Source organism: Entelurus aequoreus, linkage group LG18, assembly GCF_033978785.1.
Source record: "Entelurus aequoreus isolate RoL-2023_Sb linkage group LG18, RoL_Eaeq_v1.1, whole genome shotgun sequence".
Classification (NCBI taxonomy): domain Eukaryota; kingdom Metazoa; phylum Chordata; class Actinopteri; order Syngnathiformes; family Syngnathidae; genus Entelurus; species Entelurus aequoreus.
The window spans coordinates 16,212,861-16,237,248 of record NC_084748.1 but is presented as its reverse complement, the minus strand read 5'-3'; the positions used below and the strand labels follow the sequence as shown (position 1 = coordinate 16,237,248).

At 37.6% G+C, this 24,388-nt stretch overlaps 1 protein-coding gene across 6 annotated transcripts in view; it reads right to left on the bottom strand.

The window, feature by feature from the left end:
* The window catches only part of LOC133633868 (uncharacterized), a 174,155-nt gene that overhangs the window by 101,967 nt on the left and 47,800 nt on the right, over positions 1-24,388 (bottom strand). The gene's annotated exons all lie outside the window — the stretch shown is intronic.

Genomic DNA, 24,388 nt, shown 5'->3' with positions numbered 1-24,388 from the left:
ACTAAATTGCCTTCACTGTTAACGGTACGTTAGGTTAATCACAGACTAAAACATTGTCTTCAATGTTAACGAAAACACGTACGATAGACTACATTGACTTTAATGTTGATAAAAACTAGTATGATAAGTTGAACAAAGACTAAATTGTCTTTAATGTTTACGAAAACTTGTATGTTACGGTCAACAAAGACTAAATTCTATTTAATGTTAACGAAAACATGTACATTAGTTTCATCAGTGACTAAATTGTCAGTAATGTTTACAAAAACTTGTACGTTAGGTTCATCAGTGACTAAATTGTCGGTATGTTTAGGAAAACGTGTATGTTAGGTTCATCAAAGGCTACATTGTCTAATGTTTACGAAAACCTATACGTTAGGGTCAACAAAGACTAAATTCCCACTTCAGTGTTTCAGAAAAAGGAATATCAATAAAGGTTTGTCAATCTGTTTAATTTCTTCTTTGATATTTCCGAAAACACATACATTCGGTTTATCAAAGACGAAATTGCCTTCAATGTCAACGATACGTTAGGTTAATCACAGACTAAAAAATCGTCTTCAATGTTAACGAAAACACGTACGATAGACTACATTGTCTTTAATGTTTATATAAACTAGCATGTTAAGTTCAACAAAGACTAAAGTGTCTTGAATGTTTAACAAAACTTGTACGTTAGGGTTAATGTTAACGAAAACTTGTACATTAGGTGCATCAGTGACTAAATTGTCAGTAATGTTTACAAAAACTTGTACGTTAGGTTCATGAGTGACTAAATTGTCGGTAATGTTTAGGAAAACTTGTATGTTAGGATCATCAAAGGCTAAATTGTTTAATGTTTACAAAAACGTACCATTAATAACGCAGCCAGACTGAGTAAACGCGTACAAATCTAAATTGTCTTTGACGATCATGGAAAAAAATATATACGTCAATCAAAAACGGTCCTCGATGTTTATGAAAATGTGTATGATAGAATAATCAAAGACCTAGCTCTCTTCAGTGTTTCAGAAAAAGGAATATCAATAAAGGTTTGTCAATCTGTTTAATTTCCTCTTTGATATTTCGAGAACATGTACATTCGGTGTATCAAAGACTAAATTGCCTTCAATGTCAACGGTACGTTAGGTTAATCACAGACTAAAAAATCATCTTCAATGTTAACGAAAAAACGTACGATAGACTACATTGTCTTTAATGTTGATAAAAACTAGTATGATAAGTTCAACAAAGACTAAATTGTCTTGAATGTTTACAAAAACTTGTACGTTAGGGTCAACAAAGACTAAATTCTATTTAATGTTACTGAAAACTTGTACATTAGGTTCATCAGTGACTAAATTGTCAGTAATGTTTACAAAAACTTGTGCGTTAGGTTCATCAGTGACTAAATTGTCGGTAATGTTTAGGAAAACTTGTATGTTAGGATCATCAAAGGCTAAATTGTCTAATGTTTACGAAAATGTACCATTAATAACGCAGCCAGACTGCATAAATGCGTACAAATCTAAATTGTCTTTGACGATCATGGAAAAAAATATATACGTCAATCAAAAACGGTCCTCGATGTTTATGAAAATGTGTATGATAGAATAATCGAAGACCTAGCTCTCTTCAGTGTTTCAGAAAAAGGAATATCAATAAAGGTTTGTCAATCTGTTTAATTTCCTCTTTGATATTTTGAGAACATGTACGTTCGGTTTATCAAAGACTAAATTGCCTTCAATGTTAACGGTACGTTAGGTTAATCACAGACTAAAACATTGTCTTCAATGTTAACGAAAACACGTACGATAGACTACATTGACTTTAATGTTGATAAAAACTAGTATGATAAGTTGAACAAACACTAAATTGTCTTTAATGTTTACGAAAACTTGTATGTTACGGTCAACAAAGACTAAATTCTATTTAATGTTAACGAAAACATGTACATTAGTTTCATCAGTGACTAAATTGTCAGTAATGTTTACAAAAACTTGTACGTTAGGTTCATCAGTGACTAAATTGTCGGTAATGTTTAGGAAAACTTGTATGTTAGGATCATCAAAGGCTAAATTGTCTAATGTTTACGAAAATGTACCATTAATAATGCAGCCAGACTGCATAAACGCGTACAAATCTAAATTGTCTTTGACGATCATGGAAAAAAATATATACGTCACTCAAAAACGGTCCTCGATGTTTATAAAAATGTGTATGATAGAATAATCAAAGACCTAACTCTCTTCAGTGTTTCAGAAAAAGGAATATCAATAAAGGTTTGTCGAACTGTTTATTTTGTCTTTGATATTTCGAAAACATGTACGTTCGGTTTATCAAAGACTAAATTGCCTTCACTGTTAACGGTACGTTAGGTTAATCACAGACTAAAAATCGTCTTCAATGTTTACGAAAACACGTATGATAGGCTGCATTGTCTTTAATGTTGATAAAAACTTGTACGTTAGGGTCAACAGAGACTAAATTCTATTTAATGTTAACGAAAACTTGTACATTAGGTTCATCAGTGACTAAATTGTCAGTAATGTTTACAAAAACTTGCACGTTAGGTTCATCAGTGACTAAATTGTTGGTAATGTTTAGGAAAACTTGTATGTTAGGATCATCAAAGGCTAAATTGTCTAATGTTTACGAAAATGTACCATTAATAACGCAGCCAGACTGCGTAAACGCGTACAAATCTAAATTGTCTTTGACGATCATGGAAAAAAATATATACGTCAATCAAAAACGGTCCTCGATGTTTATGAAAATGTGTATGATAGAATAATCGAGACCTAGCTCTCTTCAGTGTTTCAGAAAAAGGAATATCAATAAAGGTTTGTCAATCTGTTTAATTTCCTCTTTGATATTTCAAGAACATGTACGTTCGGTGTATCAAAGACTAAATTGCCTTCAATGTCAACGGTACGTTAGGTTAATCACAGACTAAAAAATCATCTTCAATGTTAACGAAAAAACGTACGATAGACTACATTGTCTTTAATGTTGATAAAAACTAGTATGATAAGTTCAACAAAGACTAAATTGTCTTGAATGTTTACAAAAACTTGTACGTTAGGGTCAACAGAGACTAAATTCTATTTAATGTTACTGAAAACTTGTACATTAGTTTCATCAGTGACTAAATTGTCAGTAACGTTTACAAAAACTTGCACGTTAGGTTCATCAGTGACTAAATTGTCGGTAATGTTTAGGAAAACTTGTATGTTAGGATCATCAAAGGCTAAATTGTCTAATGTTTACGAAAATGTACCATTAATAATGCAGCCAGACTGCATAAATGCGTACAAATCTAAATTGTCTTTGACGATCATGGAAAAAAATATATACGTCAATCAAAAACGGTCCTCGATGTTTATAAAAATGTGTATGATAGAATAACCAAAGACCTAGCTCTCTTCAGTGTTTCAGAAAAAGGAATATCAATAAAGGTTGGTCAAACTGTTTATTTTGTCTTTGATATTTCGAAAACATGTACGTTCGGTTTATCAAAGACTAAATTGCCTTCAATGTTAACGGTACGTTAGGTTAATCACAGACTAAAACATTGTCTTCAATGTTAACGAAAACACGTACGATAGACTACATTGACTTTAATGTTGATAAAAACTAGTATGATAAGTTGAACAAAGACTAAATTGTCTTTAATGTTTACGAAAACTTGTATGTTACGGTCAACAAAGACTAAATTCTATTTAATGTTAACGAAAACATGTACATTAGTTTCATCAGTGACTAAATTGTCAGTAATGTTTACAAAAACTTGTGCGTTAGGTTCATCAGTGACTAAATTGTCGGTAATGTTTAGGAAAACTTGTATGTTAGGTTCATCAAAGGCTACATTGTCTAATGTTTACGAAAACCTATACGTTAGGGTCAACAAAGACTAAATTCCCACTTCAGTGTTTCAGAAAAAGGAATATCAATAAAGGTTTGTCAATCTGTTTAATTTCTTCTTTGATATTTCCGAAAACACATACATTCGGTTTATCAAAGAGGAAATTGCCTTCAATGTCAACGATACGTTAGGTTAATCACAGACTAAAAAATCGTCTTCAATGTTAACGAAAACACGTACGATAGACTACATTGTCTTTAATGTTTATATAAACTAGCATGTTAAGTTCAACAAAGACTAAATTGTCTTGAATGTTTAACAAAACTTGTACGTTAGGGTTAATGTTAACGAAAACTTGTACATTAGGTGCATCACTGACTAAATTGTCAGTAATGTTTACAAAAACTTATACGTTAGGTTCATGAGTGACTAAATTGTCGGTAATGTTTAGGAAAACATGTATGTTAGGATCATCAAAGGCTAAATTGTTTATTGTTTACAAAAACGTACCATTAATAACGCAGCCAGACTGAGTAAACGCGTACAAATCTAATTTGTCTTTGAGAATCACGGGAAAAAATAGTATGCCAGTTAGCTTGTTCTTATAATTTTTGTACTTGTTTTCTGCCTCTGTTCTATATAGTGTATTCTTCTTGTTGCAAGCATTTTCCAGTAATTTTGTCATCCATGGTTGATTGTTTTTCTTTTGCTTCTTACTAAGTATTTTCAATGGACAATGTTTGTTATAAAGCATCATGAAAGTATTAACAAAATGACCATATGCATTATGTACATCATTTTCACTGTATGCATCGTCCCAACTTTGATCTCTCAGATCATTCTTGAAAACTGTCACACTTTTTTCCGTTCATCTATCCATCCGTCCGTCTATTTTCTACCACTTGTCCCTCTCGTTGTCGCCGGGATGCTGGAGCCTATCCCAGCTGCACTCGGGTGGAAGGCGGGTTACACCCTGGACGAGTCGCCACCTCATTGCAGGGCAAACAGATATATTCTTCGAAATGTCTTCGCAAAAAACGTATGATATCTTTATTGAGGATGCTAAATGTGTCATTAGTGTGATTGACAGGTGATCAGTCCACGCTATGCCTCTCCTCTAGCGCTGAGTAGATTGCAGGATGAGTGATATGAAGAAAATGAGACAATAGATGTTTTTCTTTGGCAGAGGAAGACAAAACGCTGCCAACAAAGTCTTTGACGCAAAGCAACTTGGTCACTTGGCGGACAGATCACAGGACGTCAGTCATGGTTCGGATTCCTGCGGATGCCACATTTGGGCGCATGAACTTTACATGTGTCATTCGATAGCGGCTATGCGACTCGTGGGTCAGATGTGCTCCATTCACTCCACAGTTGCGTGACTTGGCAAAGACAATTGAGCGAAAAAGCATTTTTGAGACGATTACGTTAAAAGAGTTTACTCTGGATTTATGTTGTCAATCTGTTTGATGAGCTCGTACTACTTTTCCGACAGCACCGGGGAAAAAACAGAGATGTGTTGATCTTGCGCCGAGACAGACGCTGAATTGTTCATCAATCTGTGAGCTTTCTATGAACAAATAAATCGCACACAAAAATAATAGAGATGATTAAAAACAATCTCTGGCTGGAATCTGTCTATGGTGTCATAACTCTTAAAGGGGAACTACACTTTTAGGGGAATTTTGCCAATCATTCAAAATCCCTATGTAAGACAAAAACACTAGAGATGTCCGATAAGGTTTTTTTTGCCGATATCTGATATTCCGATATTGTCCAACTCTTAATTACCGATTTCGATATCAACCGATACTGATATATACAGTCGTGGAATTAACACATTATTATGCCTAATTTTGTTGTGATGCCCCGCTGGATGCATTAAACAATGTAACAAGGTTTTCCAAAATAAATCAACTCAAGTTATGGAAAAAATGCCAACATGGCACTGCCATATTTATTATTGAAGTCACAAAGTGCAACATTTTTTTTAACATGCCTCAAAACAGCAGCTTGGAATTTGGAGGAGGTTGAGGCGGGCGGGGTTGGGGGCGGGCGATGGTGGGGTAGCGGGGGGTGTATATTGTAGCGTCCCGGAAGAGTTAGTGCTGCAAGGGGTTCTGGGTGTTTGTTCTGTTGTGTTTATGTTGTGTTACGGTGCGGATGTTCTCCCGAATTGTGTTTGTCATTCTTGTTTGGTGTGGGTTCACAGTGTGGCGCATAGTTGTAACAGTGTTAAAGTTGTTTATACGGCTACCCTCAGTGTGACCTGTATGGCTGTTGACCAAGAATGCGTTGCATTCACTCGTGTGTGTGAAAAGCCGTAGGTATTATGTGATTGGGCCGGCACGCAAAGGCAGTGCCTTTAAGGTTTATTTGGGCTCTGATCGTCCATGTACACAGCGGCGTTTTAAAAAGTCATAAATTTTACTTTTTGAAACCGATACCGATAATTTCCGATATACACTACCGTTCAAAAGTTTGGGGTCACCCAAACAATTTTGTGGAATAGCCTTCATTTCTAAGAACAAGAATAGACTGTCGAGTTTCAGATGAAAGTTCTCTTTTTCTGGCCATTTTGAGCATTTAATTGACCCCACAAATGTGATGCTCCAGAAACTCAATCTGCTCAAAGGAAGGTCAGTTTTGTAGCTTCTGTAACGAGCTAAACTGTTTTCAGATGTGTGAACATGATTGCACAAGGGTTTTCTAATCATCAATTAGCCTTCTGAGCCAATGAGCAAACACATTGTACCATTAGAATACTGGAGTGATAGTTGCTGGAAATGGGCCTCTATACACCTATGTAGATATTGCACCAAAAACCAGACATTTGCAGCTAGAATAGTCATTTACCACATTAGCAAAGTATAGAGTGTATTTCTTTAAAGTTAAGACTAGTTTAAAGTTATCTTCATTGAAAAGTAAAGTGCTTTTCCTTCAAAAATAAGGACATTTCAATGTGACCCCAAACTTTTGAACGATAGTGTACATTTTAAAGCATTTATCGGCCGATGATATCGGCAGTCCGATATTATCGGACACCTCTAAAAAACACGTTTTTTTTTAATGCATTCCAATTCTTAAAATATGGTAAGTACAAAGTGGCTAACAGGAGTACATTATTCCGTACATAAAGCCCTATAAAAAACATAAAAAAACCGCCAACAATACTCCATTTACATTTTGTGACCTGAATATTAACCAAGTATTAGCGACATTTTTATTATAAGAGCTAAAACAGACTATTTTCAGCAGCGCCGTGATCACAGGGAGCTAACTAGCTTATGATGCTATATGGACATATTGAGCCAGTGAGCTGCTGCATCGCCTCTGAATTGGTGAAAGTGAATTCTAGATTATAAATCATGCCTCTCATCTGGATAGGAGAAGGATGTGGCCATAAATCGAGAAGTTGGTCAACTTTAACGTGCTACTTGGCGAGAAAGACACGAAAAGACGCTCGTTTGCAGCACTTTTTTGTTACGATTATGATTAATTCTTCATCTAAACGGAAAATTATTGACACTCTTGTCAGTCGTTGATGTTTTATTATGTTTGTAGTTTGTATAGCTTGTTCAGCTCTTAGCAATACTGCTACATGATGCTTAGTGTTTCACTAAAACTGGATCTGTTTAGCACACAGCTTTGTAAGACTTGTTGCTCCTCCCCCTTATATTCATTATCAGAAATATAAGTTTGAGGTTCATATTTTGTCCCAAAGTATTGATTAGTAGTGTTGTTGCTGAAGGGAAAAGCAAGCGTTGTGATGCGTCCGTGAAATTAACATATGCTTAAAATTAGAAAAATACGTAAATATTACATGTTATTATGAATGTGCCTGTTGCTACATTACCTATATACTTACAGCATGTATATAAAACGTTGGAGGTTTTTGAGAGCGCACACCAATCCCATTAGCTCCATGGTTAGCTGACTTTTGCTAGCGTTTATTTTACAGCTTTCAAGTGATCATTTTTTAAAATCACACTCTTAAAACTGGGATTAATCATGATTAATCACAGGTTATTTTCCAGCATGAATACAATTTGCTTAAAAAAATATCCCAATATTTGGATACAAATGCAATTTGGTAGTAAATATGTCATACAGGAACGTTTTTTTTAAAAATCTTTTACGGGACTGCAAGTCATTGATTTGCTCAAAACCTGGTGACAGTAAATACAGTAAGATTTAAGTGCACATTTTGAAATTCTCTGCAATATTATAACAAACAAGGTACAGTTGTACAGTATATTAATAAATATGGACCGTATTTTTGGGACTATAAATCGCAGTTTTTTTCATAGTTTGGCCGGGGGTGCGACTTATACTCAGGAGCGACTTATGTGTGAAATTATGAACACATTACCGTAAAATATCAAATAATATTATTTAGCTCATTCACGTAAGAGACTAGACGTATAAGATTTCATGGGATTTAGCGATTAGGAGTGACAGATTGTTTGGTAAACGTATAGCATGTTCTATATGTTATAGTTATTTGAATGACTCTTACCATAATATATTACGTTAACATACCAGGCACGTTCTCAGTTGGTTATTTATGCGTCATATAACGTACACTTATTCAGCCTGTTGTTCACTATTCTTTATTTATTTTAAATTGTCTTTCAAATGTCTATTCTTGGTGTTGGGTTTTATCAAATACATTTCCCCAAAAAATGCGACTTATACTCCAGCATGTTTTTTTCCTTCTTTATTATGCATTTTCGGCCGGTGCGACTTATACTCCGGAGCGACTTATACTCCGAAAAATACGGTAGTAAACACACCCATAAACAACTTTACATAGTGTATCATTTACATCTGCATTTACTTAGTTTAACCATGTGTTAAACAAACAAGCGTATTTACCTTTTAATTCAGATGACAGGGCTGATCTCTTTTTTAACGTAGTACAAACTAGAGGTAGTTTGTACTACGTTAGTTGGCGACATGAACGACATCTTCGACTGTCCATTTCAAAAAGGCATTGTTTAATTTATCTGTGGTAAACGCAGATGTCTGTTTGGTCCAGCTGGCCGGGGATGTTTTTCCCAGTTTATTTGGGTAAGCACTCCATTTATGTTGGAATAGTTTGGCTTCAAGAAAGTCAGTCCCGTCAATGATTATAATGACCAAAATACGGAAAATATTGACCATATTACATATTGTTATGAACCTGTCTGTTACTACATTATGTATAGATTTGCAGTGTGTATGTAAAATGTTGATGGAGGGTTTTGAAGTTGTTTTAGAGGCTTTGAAGGCTACAAAGGTGATTTCCATTAGTCGCATCTTCCAAGTGTTTTTTATTATCTTTAAAATCCTATGGGGGAAAAAAAGACATAAGTGTTCTTGTCTGTCATAAAGATTGTGAAAGATAGGCAAAATTCCAAAAAAAAGTGCAGTTCACCTTTAAGAAGTATTCCCCATTCGTCACAGAGAACAGGTCATCATTCGATTGTGACAAATTAAACGTGGGCAAACGGACTCGTTTCTCCCGCACAATGTTTGCTTCTACGGTACTCAAGATGGCATACGGAACGGTAATTGACCTTTTTATAGGTAAATGACGTTTTCCAGTGTTGTCTTATATATGAATGAAGAACGTGTGAATGAACACCACAGCCTTACTTCTAAGTGAGTCAGTGTCTGGTATTCCACAGGTCACCGCGGGTCACTTGCTACACTAAAATTAAGTTGTGGGGGGGTGAGGGGGACAGTCCCCCCAAAAAAACATTCCTGTGATGAAAGGATGTATGTGCAATTTATATTTGCCAACACAAACTGTCAAAAAGTAAATGACCCATGACTTTTGGCTAAGTGCTGCTTCGTTGCTGTTGCATACTACTACTTGTAGTATGTATGAATCATCGGCTTTTCTGCAAGCCCTTAAGGCGCTTGTTATTTCAACACGTTTGCAAATATTTACAGAGTACAATAATGCAGTACAGAACTATACTAACCATTACAAGTGAAATGTTACAAATACTTTGTGCTGTATTCCCTCATTTACGCTATGTTTCAGACCTCGAGTGGTAGTTGAATTTTCACGAGGTAGGAACACTATTTTATTTTTATATTCATTCATAGTATTAGGAAGCTCTCCACACATGATTCTAAACACTTCCTATGCTCTTAAAACATGTCATACACGCTAAAACCTTTGTCATTGTAACAGAAAAATTACATTGTTACTCAAATCTTAATGTACTCAATATCAAATCAAATCAAATCAAATCAAATTTATTTATAAAGCACATTTAAAATTTACCACAGGGGTAGCCAAAGTGCTGTACAATGGGCAGGTTAAAAGATAATACGAGAACCGAGCAAACACAACACGACACAAACAGAACACGATAAAAAATAAATAAATAAATAAAATAAATAAAACATAAAAACATAAAAACAGGTTCACAGCAGGTGTATTATGGGGCGCCATTGCAGGATGGATATCACTCAGTGTTGAAAGCCATGGAATAGAAGTATGTTTTTAAGAGAGATTTCAAAACAGGAAGAGAGGAGGCTTGTCTAACACTAAGAGGTAGTACCAATAGTACTTTAAAATCCGCAATGCACTTTTAAATTTTCGAAAGTACTTTTTTTATACTTAAATCTGGCGAACTAATTTTTATTTTATTTTTTAGAAAAAACATTTTTTTGTCAATTTCATTCAATGACAAGCATGACTCTCCATATCTGTTTTCCTCTTTATTCACTTTTTTTTTAGTATTTATAACAAGTAACAATTATAAATAATGACTGAATGACGGCATGTCTCCAAATTGTGTGACTTTTCTTTCTATACTTTAATAAATAATTGTCATTTTTACAATCAAACTAAATGTGTTTTATTATTAATTATATAAACAATTGCATCTATTCATATAGCAATGATTCTATATAATAATGACAAGTATGTATTTCCGAAGTTGGTAAGTTTTAGGTTTTCACACCTAACTAATGTTCTATTTTTTAAGAAAACATAAGAAATAACTTTTTTTTAAATATATTAAATAATGAGGAGCTTGTATCTGTAAAGTTTGTGAAAACAAAAGAAAGTGTTTTTAATGGTTTTGAATAACAACAATGATAATATAAATAATACCCAAAAATATATAAAAAATAATAAATAAAAAAATGGATGTTAATAATAATTTAAGATAATAAAAAAGAGTTTTATTTTGTTTTGTTTTTAAATGCGCTACTTTTCCAAGAAACCAAAAATAATTGTTTACATAAAAATACTGTAAATAACATTGACAAGCATGCATCATTCTTTTTATTAAGACATATTTTATGAAAAAATGTTTTAATAAAACCAAATGTTTAATAATGATAACTATTTTAAATAACTAAAATTAATTTTTGTCTTGCGAGGTTTTTCTTTTTTTTTTTTTTTAAATAAATGATTTTTTTCTATTTTTTTACTGAAGCAATATCCATCCATTTTCTACCGCTTATTCCCTTCGGGGTCGCGGGGGGCGCTGGAGCCTATCTCAGCTACAATCGGGCGGAAGGCGGGGTACACCCTGGATAAGTCGCCACCTCATCGCAGGACCTGAAGCAATATATATTTTTTAAATATAAAAATGTTTCTCAATAATGACAAGCATGTCTCTCCAAAAAAAAAAAGTATTTTTCTTTTTATCCAACATGAAATTTAAACAAAAAATAATTTGAAGTTTGTAATTTTGTAAAAATACATTTGTCAAATCTTTTTTCATAACTCCTAAGTAATAAAATGTTGAAATACTTGACTGTACGATTACTTTGGTCACTTCATTATAAGATGCACGAGCAAATAATTCCAAGAATAAAAGTCACTGTGTGGTTTTTCATTTTCTATAAACTACAAGGAAATCTTCATCAAGTACGTTGATGTTTCTTAAACAAGTATTGATCCCGTTAATTTAAAGAGTGCAACAATCAGTGCATTGTGTCCACCATGAGTAATTTGTGAAGGTCTTCTCTGTATGGGGTGCAGATCACGTAGCGGTCACTGTGCGTACTTTGCTCTAAGAAGTTGTAAAATATACTTGAGAAGCCGTCACACTGTGAGACGAGCAGCGTTGGTCAGGGTCAAAAGTCGAGGGCCAACATAAGGATGTGCTTGTCTGGACAACTTTCTGCTGGCGTTATCTTGTTTGTTTACTGCACGCACAAACACAATGACAAACACATGTGACTTCAAATACTGCCTGTACCCGTAAATAATGTAGCACTTAGAAAGGCCACTGCTTGACCCTGGAACTGATTATTTCTATTTATATTAGTTCTTATTATTTCCAGTTTTAAACCACTTTTTAAGTGAAATAACTACAAAAGTAAATTTGTCCTAAGTTCCTTTCCACAAAAATGCTTTAAACTGGCTAAAATTGGTTTTGAATTAGAGATTATAGTCGGTTTATATATATTAAAAAAAAAGATTATATGTGTTTCAAAGTCTACAATTAAGTTTTAGATGTACAGCACAGTGAGATATACACACACATATACATATATACATACATACATACATATGTATATATACATATACACACATATATACATATACAGTATATGAGCATATACACACGATTATATATACATATGCACACATAAATATACGTAGCTACACATATATACATACATATACACACACCAGTGACGTGCAGTCAGGGGAGGCAGGTGAGGCGGGGCCTCACGTGCCATCATGGAAAGAAAAAAAATTTAAAAAGAAAAAAAAATTATTTAATTGTTATATGTATCCAGTGATTATACTATAAAGTTATTTTCCATTTAACTTCACCAGTTTTAGATTATTTTTATTCAAAATCGCTGAATTTTCACATTTGCCGTTCAAATACTGAGAAAAGACTTGCGGTGATCAGCAGCCAGTTGAGCCTCACCATGGATTGCGCAATGACTCGGCTAACTGCTGGCCTGCTGTGCAGTGAGATCGTATTGCTATATGAATTATATTATACATTTCCATAGTTTACTTAGCTGAGGTATATAATGTACAGTGTATTTTGTCAACAACTGTATGTGTGTAACATGTTTCTTGTGCTGAGCAATCATAAAACGGCTGCGAAGACGCACTGGCTGAGGCTCGCAGTAATCCCGCCTCATGGTGGTAGAGGGCGCTAGTGATCCCAGGGATCATTTTTGCGACTACTCGGCTGCAGAATAAGTGACAACAAGCAGCAACAGTTAGCGATCGTTTATTTTTTCCTCTCGCCTGGACTTTTAACATGGAGGATTACATATCTAAAATAAAACAGTTTTCTAAACTGGACTTTCAATCGAGACAGGAGGTAATAATTAAAGGAAGATCTCCATCGAGACAGAGAGACTTTTAAAACTGAAGAAAGATAAGGAAGACTTCTATAAACAAGTTATCGATGCTTTTGTTCAGAAGGAGCGGCGCATGGACTTCATTTATAAATAAAGGTAAGACCATAATAACGTTTTTTTTGATTAAATGTGCTTTTTTGTGTGCTACAGTTTATATGTGTAAAGTTAATGTTATGTTAAAGTACCAATGATTGTCACACACACTAGGTGTGGTGAAATTTGTCCTCTGCATTTGACCCATCCCCTTGATCACCCCCTGGGAGGTGAGGGGAGCAGTGGGCAGCAGCGGCGCAGCGCCCGGGAATCATTTTTGGTGATTTAACCCCCAATTCCAACCCTTGATGCTGAGTGCCAAGCAGGGAAGAATGCTGGTATGAGCTTTTAAACATAACCCGTTAACTGCTGCCAATCAAATGGTGAATAAGATACTCTTTAGGGTTCATATGTTTGTTAATCTGACTGTGATGAAGTCAGTGCCTCACCAGCCATGAATCTCACCGCACGTCACTGACACACACATACATATATGTATACACATACATATATATATATTAATATATACTTATATTAATATTTATATACATACATATACATATACACTACCGTTCAAAAGTTTGGGGTCACATTAAAATGTCCTTATTTTTCAATGAAGATAACTTTAAACTAGTCTTAACTTTAAAGAAATACACTCTATACATTGCTAATGTGGTAAATGACTATTCTGGCTGCAAATGTCTGGTTTTTGGTGCAATATCTACATAGGTGTATAGAGGCCCATTTCCAGCAACTATCACTCCAGTGTTCTAATGGTACAATGTGTTTGCTCATTGGCTCAGAAGGCTAATTGATGATTAGAAAACCCTTGTGCAATCATGTTCACACATCTGAAAACACTTTAGCTCGTTACAGAAGCTACAAAACTGACCTCCCTTTGAGCAGATTGAGTTTCTGGAGCATCACATTTGTGGGGTCAATTAAACGCTCAAAATGGCCAGAAAAAGAGAACTTTCATCTGAAACGCGACAGTCTATTCTTGTTCTTAGAAATGAAGGCTATTCCACAAAATTGTTTGGGTGACCCCAAACTTTTGAACGGTAGTGTACATATACATATATACACACATATGCATAAGTATATACAAATATATACATAAAGTATATGCATATATACACATACATGTATACACACACACATATATACAAACACACACACACACATATATATATATATATATATATATATATACATATATATATATATATATATATATATATATATATACCGTAATTTCCGGACTATAAGCCGCACCTGACTATAAGCCGCACCAGCTAAATTTAGGGGAAAATACAGATTGCTCCATATATAAGCCGCACCCGACTATAAGCCGCAGGGTTTTGATGTGTAATTAGCGTAGTATATAGGGGTTCCTGCTACCACGGAGGGGATTGTGGGGACAGAGATGACTGTTTGGGAACGCAAAGCGTCCCATTTATTAACAATAAATCTTTCAATCATTCAATCAAACTTTCACATCTTTGACATGGCGAACAGCATTCGTGCAGAGTACAAATAATACAACGGTGCAAAGTAATACAAAGTGCTCGCCTGTACGTTATCAAAATAACCAGCCTACCGGTATATGAAAAGTCAGTCTTTAATCATTGTGTCATCGTCTTCCTCCTGCGTACTAAAACCACCGAAATCCTCTTCGTCGGTGTCGGAGAAGAACAGGCCGTAAATAAGCCGCACCCTTGTATAAGCCGCAGGGACCAGAACGAGGGGAAAAAGTAGCGGCTTATAGTCCGGAAATTACGGTATATATATATACACACACACACACACATACATGTACACATTTACTGTACATACATATAAATACATATATATAATATATTCCAGTTTCCCATTGTCATCCTTCACGTCGCAATTTGTTCAGTATAAAAGTTTTTTTTATGATGCGCTTTACTCGTGAGGACATACAGTATTTGCTGAACTTTCTCACCTCATCTCTCAAGTCTTATGAAGTAATGGTAAAGTCCGAGTCAAGTCCCGAGTCAGTGATGTCAATGTCCAAATTGAGTTGCAAGTCTTTGATGATATTGTCAAGTCGAGTTTAAAGTCGCGTGACTCGAGTCCACACCTCTGGTTGGAAGTAAGAATTATTTGGATCAACGAGAATTTGTGTTATGGAAAATGTGGAATTCCGGGAAAAGTGGGAATTTTTTGGATCGTCATTTTTGGTTAAGTAAAGCCGCTGCTCCTCCACATCGAGAGGAGCCAGATGAGGTGGTTCGGGCATCTGGTCAGGATGCCACCCGAACGCCTCCCTAGGGAGGTGTTTGGGGCACGTCCGACCGGTAGGAGGCCACGGGGAAGACCCAGGACACGTTGGAAAGACTATGTCTCCCGGCTGGCCTGGGAACGCCTCGGGATCCCCCGGGAGGAGCTGGACGAAGTGGCTGGGGAGAGGGAAGTCTGGGCTTCCCTGCTTAAGCTGCTGCCCCCGCGACCCGACCTCGGATAAGCGGAAGAAGATGGATGGATGGATGGATTTTTGGTTAGTGCGCAAACGAGGGTAATGAATTTGCAAACTGGCAAAATTGTTGCCCTTAGAAACCAAGTACGCCGTGTGAATGGTAGGGATGGGTACCGATTCCGGTACTTTTTTGGCACCGAATGAATCCCGCCTGTCCTACTGGGTACCAATTCAGGTAAAATCCAATGATGCCATGTTACGGCACCTTGTTTGCGCAAGACATCACACCCGGTTGCCGGCTCTTCGCACTGAGGCACTTGGCGATCACTCCAGCAGCACTGAGAGCGGACTCAGCCAAACTACCTCAATTTTCAATGCCAACAAAGACGTTGATACAAAAAACGCTTTAACACAAATAAAGTAAAACTATTTTCAAAACAATTAGCTAGCATGATGCTAATATACATTGGCTTTGCTATTGACATGCTACTGATTAGCATTAGCAATTTTACATGGCGATTTCAACACCTCCAAAATTGGTCATAAAAACTATGACTAAGCTGCGCGTTAGACTCAAACAGCTGGTGCGTTATATGTACAACACTTACAGTATTAACACTTTTTGGGGTGCAACAAAAGACTGAACTGACTAGCCAACACATAAACTATACACTAGGATTCGCAACTGTAATTGAGACTCAGAAATGTTATGATAAAACAAAAATGTAACAACTGGACAGCATTTATCATATTCAGCTCATTTTTAAATGTTGCAATAAAAAATGTCATTGTATTATCAAAAACAATATTTATTAACATACACTAAAGTACAAAAAATTGGCACCAGTGAATATCAGTATTGATTCCCAGGTACCAGGAATTGGTACCATATCGGTTCAAATGTGAACAACACACATCCCTAGTAGATGGTCTAACTACTGAAGTGAAAGTACAAAAGTAAATGAACTGAAACACATCTTTAGTTTTTCTGTTCTGGAACCCGACTGACTCAATCAGACAAGATCAGCCATATTGTACACAGGAGTCTGGAGTAGAGATGAATTCCACAGTCCTAGATGTCAGCAAGAAGGGACTAATTGAAGCTAACAAGCTCATTAAAGTGCTGGACTGTGCTCTGGTTCACAGTTGGCATTCAAAATGGAGCTCATTCAAGAACAGTCTTACAGACCTTTACAAACGTTTAAACGTGTCTTAAAACATTACCGATATGCTCAAAGTTTCACGATGAGTACAGTTTGACCCCGGAACAGACTCGTTTGGTTATTTCCTATGGGAACGTTGGGGTTTTAAAAAAGCTGCAGCCTGCATTGTCTAATTGTTTGTGACAGTCGTTGAGCCTCTCAACTTCGTAAGGGGGGGCCGACGGGGGTCAAACGTGGTCTACAAATGGACCACTAAGCTGCGTCTCGTTTCCGCACTCGCCTGTAATGAGAACCCGCTGGTGTGCCTCGGATCAGCTTACCTCAAAACCTCCACTGGTCTGTAAAGAGGCCTGGAATTGTTAAATACTGTATGCTACATGCATGATACTGCAGTGTTTTACATTGCGGTCAACTCAACACTAGATTGTACAGCAAATGTCTACCGTTCCTCCTCAGTGTTTCTTTTCTAAATAAAAGTGTGCTCTGGCTCTAAAAAATAGTTTGTTATTATCTCAAACAAAAAGCATTTGACCTGCCTCAACACAGGTAGTTCAGTCAGCTGACCCACTGCCAATGAGTTTGCCACTTGAATGGACACAAGACCAAAATAGCAAAAACACCCGGAAACTCATTTTCGTTTGGTTTGGGAAAACATTTTCCTCACAGGAAATAATGGGAATAGATATAATCTGTTATTTGGTAAAACTGGACCAATTATATCCATTTTATAAAGTGTACATGACTTGTTTTTGGAATTTTGTCTATCAATCACAATGTAAGACAAGGACATGCATTCTAGTTTGTAAAATATGGCCAGTACGAGGTGGCTAACAAGGCAGGAGTAATCTGTTGCACCCATAAAGTCCTCTAAAAAACATCCAAAAACCACCAACAATACTTCATTTACATGTCCTAAAGGAAACTGCTGTTCTAAATGTGTCCACTGGATGTCGCAATAGCAATTCTTTGTATCTTTGTAGATGACACTACATATGTACAAAATAAACCACATGATGTTAGTGCATCAGTCAAAGGAAAATGATCAAACTACATAAATAACATACTGTAATTTGATTTTGATATAAAAAAATTTTTGATAGATTGAAAATGAACACCGATGAGTTGACTGATGAACATTATCACATGATTTATTCAGAAAATATAAATAACGACAAATAAAGTATATATACTATTAACCGCAACAGGTAATTGTAAAAAAACAAAAAAAACAACATTATGATTTGTACAATTTCAGAATGTACTTGTTCTTGTCACGGCGGTTCGTTCTCCCGGAATGCAAAAACTGACGGCTCCGGACGAAGGCGTGAAGGTAGGATTTGATTTATTTAACATGAATCACCCAACTACCAAAATACAGGCAAACAACAAAAAGGCAAATGTGCCGATTGCACGAGAGGCTAAGACTTAGCATAGGCTATGGCATGAAACAAACAAAAACTTACTTGGCATAGGCGTGACGCAAACAACGAAGCCAGGACGAGGGATCAACAGAGGCAGGCTTAAATAGTGTCTCTTGATTACAAACAGGTGTGTCCCGAACGCAAGAGGCAGGTGAAAATCATAAGTAACCATGGTGACTAAACTCAGGAGGTGCACAAACAGGAACTAAAGGAGTACAAAACAAACAGAAAATAACAAAAACATAATCCAGACCACAGATCATGACAATTCTATTTTTAAACGAAGAAAACAATCTGAAGTTGTCTTTATTTTTAAGTTATTGTGCCGTAATTTCACCAGTCCGGCCCACTTGGGAGTACATTTTTCCTCCATGCGGCCCCCGATCTAAAATGAGTTTGACATCCCTGCTTTAGTAAGTTGGAAATTGCTTAACTGTATATTTTTGCAGGCTTAAATAAGTCATAAAAAGTACCAATAATTATCCAAATCGGTCAATATAAAAAAAACTTGTACCGTGATTCAGTTTTCAGCCCTAATCAAATGTGCGTTTAGGTGTTCGTATGACTCTGTTTTTCCCCCCGACCTAACGAAAGCATAGGTATTGCCTTTCGAGGAATAACACGTAACCTTGCGGCGTTGAAAGAGTCAGCGTTTTTTAATGGACGCCAAGGAGGAAACTGAGACGAGAGGTAAACACGGATATAAGAGTCCTTGCTTGTTTGGGTCAACCCAAGCGTGTAGCGACAAATTCCAACAACTCGCGAGACTGCCGCCCTCCATCATCTCTTGGGGAGGAAGCGGCAGTCAAGCCGGAGGAGAACCATGGAAGGTGGAGAGACCGAGTTCTAACGACGGATTTTGTTTCACACACCCCCTCAGGCCTCCAAGGGCGCTGAGGGGAGGTCTGCTTCCCACAACGGGGGCTCCCAACCTGCAGACCTGCCCAGAGGACCTCACCACAATACTCCTAATGATGGAAAATGAACGCTCCATTGGGCCACTGACATTTCCAACTATTTACAGCACAGGGCTAAAACGGGCCGCATACGATTCACTTCATTTGGCCCTAATGAACACAACCTGTCAGCTAGCGCCGTTAGCATCCGCAAGAAGATGAGGAGATGACGAAATATGACAGCCGCTAATGTTAGCTTTGAAAATGTCAGTTTCGGCTTAGTTCCTTTGAAGATACAGTACAAGGGTCGGGGTATGGTTTGGTTGGGAATCGAGTGTTGTTTAGGACAGGGGTGTCCAAACTCCACGGAGAGCTTAAAGTAAAATCTAACGATGCGGGGACCATTTTTAATATTCCTCGCCATGCTAAAACCAATGCATTGTAAATGAATATATGATGATCTATTGAACTAAACGTTAATCTTACTGAAGCATTGTGGTTTATATGTGACAAAGCAAAGGTATGCAATATGCATTGAGAGATTGTACTAATAATTAGAGATGTCCGATAATGGCTTTTTTGCCGATATTGTACAACTCTTAGTTACCAATTCCGATATCAACCGATACCGATATACACAGTCGTGGAATTAACACATTATTGTGCCTAATTTTGTTGTGATGCCCCGCTGGATGCATTAAACAATGTAACAAGGTTTTCCAAAATAAATCAACTCAAGTTATGGAAAAAAAATGCCAACATGGCACTGCCATATTTATTATTGAAGTCACAAAGTGCATTATTTTTTTTAACATGCCTCAAAACAGCAGTTTGGAATTTGGGACATGCTCTCCCTGAGAGAGCATGAGGAGGTTGAGGTGGGCGGGGTTGGGGGGACAGGGGGTAGCGGGAGGTGTATATTGTAGCGTCCCGGAAAAGTTAGTGCTGCAAGGGGTTTGGGGTATTTATTCTGTTGTGTTTATGTTGTGTTACGGTGCGGATGTTCTCCCGAAATGTGTTTGTCATTCTTGTTTGGTGTGGGTTCACAGTGTGGCGCATATATGTAACAGTGTTCAAGTTGTTTATACGGCTACCCTCAGTGTGACCTGTATGGCTGTGTGTGTGTGTGTGTGCTTTTGGAAGAGACGCCGCTGAACGAGAGGAAGTGTTTTTTTCCTCTGCTGTATTACAAGTCCGTTTTGGCATCTTTTTCCAGAAAAGTCTGTTGTCATCACAATTAAAAACTTGCTGTGGTACAAAGCCCGCTTCGTCAATCTCTTCAATAGGAGCAAGCACAAAATGGCTGCCGGTGGGACACAAAATGAATGAATTAAGTGTTCGTGCACAGAGACATGATTCGCACACAGAGGCATACTTGGCTCAATTCGTATATCAAAAAGTTTGCAAAAAGAGGGGTTCAAAAACAGTTCTACTGTAGTTGAGGGGCCACAACTAGAGATGTCCGATAATATCAGACTGCCGATATTATCGGCCGATAAATGCTTTAAAATGTAATATCGGAAATTATCAATATCGGTTTCAAAAAGTAAAATGTATGACTTTTTAAAAACGCCGCTGTACGGAGTGGTACACGGACGTAGGGAGAAGTACAGAGCGCCAATAAACCTTGAAGGCACTGCCTTTGCGTGTCGGCCCAATCACATAAAATCTACAGTTTTTCACACACACACACAAGTGAATGCAAGGCATACTTGGTCAACAGCCATACAGGTCACACTGAGGGTGGCCGTATAAACACCTTTAACACTGTTACAAATATGCGCCACACTGTGAACCCACACCAAACAAGAATGACAAACACATTTCGGAAGAACATCCGCACCGTAACACAACATAAACACAACAGAACAAATACCCAGAACCCCTTGCAGCACTAACTCTTCCGGGACGCTACAATATACATCCCCCGCTACACCCTACCCCTCACCTCAACCCCCTCCCCCCAACCCCGCCCACCTCAACCTCCTCATGCTCTCTCAGGGAGAGCATGTCCCAAATTCCAAGCTGCTGTTTTGAGGCATGTTAAAAAAAATAATGCACTTTGTGACGTCAATAATAAATATGGCAGTGCCATGTTGGCATTTTTTTCCATAACTTGAGTTGATTTATTTTGGAAAACCTTGTTACATTGTTTAATGCATCCATCGGGGCATCACAACAAAATTAAGCATAATAATGTGTTAATTCCACGACTGTATATATCGGTATCGGTTGATATCGGAATCGGTAATTAAGAGTTGGACAATATCGGAATATCAGCAAAAAAGCCATTATCGGACATCTCTAGCCACAACATATGGGCCTTTGGGTCTCGAGTTTCAGACCCCTGGTTTAGATGTTGAGTTAGAATTGGGGTTAAGTGGTTATGGTCTGAGTTAGGAATTAAGCTAAGGTCTGAGGTCAGAAAAAACAAAACCTTGGAACATCTTGTTGCATGATTAGATCGTATTAAAGTGTAGAACAAATGCAATTGCATGCAGTACATGTTTCTGTCAAAATTGAGAGATCAAATACACAGTACAGGCCAAAAGTTTGGACACACCTTCTCATTTCAATGCGTTTTCTTTATTTTCATGACTATTTACATTGTAGATTGTCACCGAAGGCATCAAAACTATGACACCTGTGAAGTGAAAACCCTTTCAGGTGACTTACTCTTGAAGCTCATCGGGAGAATGCCAAGAGTGTGCAAAACAGTAATCAGAGCAAAGGGTGGCTATTTTGAAGAAACTAGAATATAAAACATGCTTTCAGTTATTTCACCTTTTTTTGTTAAGTACATAACTCCACATGTGTTCATTCATAGTTTTGATGCCTTCAGTGACAATCTACAATGTAAATAGTCATGAAAATAAAGAAAACGCATCAAATGAGAAGGTGTGTCCAAACTTTTGGCTTGTATTTAATTTTAGCTAGAAAGTGATTTATTATTTCCAGCCCTTCGCAGGCCACTTCAATGAAGTGTCAGGACACATACTTTAAACTGATATAGCAGGCCACATCAAGTAATGTAGCGGATCACATTAAATGATGTGGAGGGCAACATAAAACAAGCCTTTTGGGCAGTTGCACCACAGCTCTAGAACTACCTTCCTGCCCACCCGAGAACAATTAAAGCTCTCCTGAAGAGCTTTTCATGACAAAAAAAGCCTATGATTGCTGATGCTTTAATTCAGGGTTCCCCAAACTTTTTGACTCGGGGGCCGCATTGGGTTAAAAAGATTTGGCCAGGGCCCGGGCTATATATATATATATATATATATATATATATATATATATATATATATATATATATATATATATATATATATATATATATATATATATATATATATATATATATATATATACACTACCGTTCAAAAGTTTGGGGTCACCCAAACAATTTTGTAGAATAGCCTTCATTTCTAAGAACAAGAACAGACTGTCGAGTTTCAGATGAAAGTTCTCTTTTCTGGCCAATTTGAGCGTTTAATTGACCCCACAAATGTGATGCTCCAGAAACTCAATCTGCTCAAAGGAAGGTCAGTTTTGTAGCTTCTGTAACGAGCTAAACTGTTTTCAGATGTGTGAACATGATTGCACAAGGGTTTTCTAATCATCAATTAGCCTTCTGAGCCAATGAGCAAACACATTGTACCATTAGAACACTGGAGTGATAGTTGCTGGAAATGGGCTTCTATACACCTATGTAGATATTGCACCAAAAACCAGACATTTGCAGCTAGAATAGTCATTTACCACATTAGCAATGTACAGAGTGTATTTCTTTAAAGTTAAGACTAGTTTAAAGTTATCTTCATTGAAAAGTACAGTGCTTTTCCTTCAAAAATAAGGACATTTCAATGTGACCCCAAACTTTTGAACGGTAGTGTATATATATATATATATATATATATATATATATATATATATATATATATATATATATATTCCGAGCGCGATGATGTAACGTTATCGATGGGAAAATGCATTTTTAGACAATATAATTTGCCTGAGTGTGGGTGGAGTGCCATATCCAAGTTGGGGAGGAGATCTTGCCCCAAGTGGAATAGTTCAAGTACCTCGGAGTCTTATTCACGAGTGAGGGAAGAGTGGATCGTGACATCAACAGGCGGATCGGTGCGGCGTCTTCAGTAATGCGGACGCTGTATCGGTCCGTTGTGGTGAAGAAGGAGCTGAGCCGGAAGGCAAAGCTCTCAATTTACCGGTGGATCTACGTTCCCATCCTCACCTATGGTCATGAGCTTTGGGTTATGACCGAAAGGACAAGATCACGGGCACAAGCGGCCGAAATTAGTTTCCTCCGCCGGGTGGCGGGGCTCTCCCTTAGAGGTAGGGTGAGAAGCTCTGCCATCCGGGAGGAGCTCAGAGTAAAGCAGCTGCTCCTCCACATCGAGAGGAGCCAGATGAGGTGCTTTGGGCATCTGCTCAGGATCATACTTGCCAACCCTCCCGATTTTTCTGGGAGACTCCCGAATTTCAGTGCCCCTCCCGAAAATCTCCCGGGGCAACCGTTCTCCCGAATTTCTCCCGATTTTCACCCGGACAACAATATTGAGGGCGTGCCGTGATGGCACTGCCTTTAGCGTCCTCTACAACCTGTCGTCGCTTCCGCTTTTTCTCCATCAGCGTGCCGGCCCAGACACGTGTTTTATGCGGTTTCTACAGACACACTTAAGTGACTGCAAGACATACAGGTCCGGCTGAAGGTGACTGAATAAACAACTTTAACACTGTTACAAATATGCGACACACTGTGAACCCACACCAAACAAGAATGACAAACACATTTCGGGAGAACATCCGCACCGTAACACAACATAAACACAACAGAACAAATACCCAGAATCCCTTGTAGCCCTAACTCTTCCAGGCTACAATATACACCCCCCCCCTACCACCTCACCCCCCCATCTCCCGAATTCGGAGGTCTCAAGGTTGGCAAGTATGCTCAGGATGTCACCCGAACGCCTCCCTAGGGAAGTGTTTGGGGCACGTCCGACCGGCAGGAGGCCACGGGGAAGATCCAGGACACGTTGGGAAGACTATGTCTCCCGGCTGGCCTGGGAACGCCTCGGGATCCCCCGGGAGGAGCTGGACGAAGTGGCTGGGGAGAGGGATGTCTGGGCTTCTCTGCTTAGACTGCAGCCCCCGCGACCCGACCTCGGATAAGCGGAAGGAAATGGATGGATGGATTTGCCTGAGTGGCTAGGAGA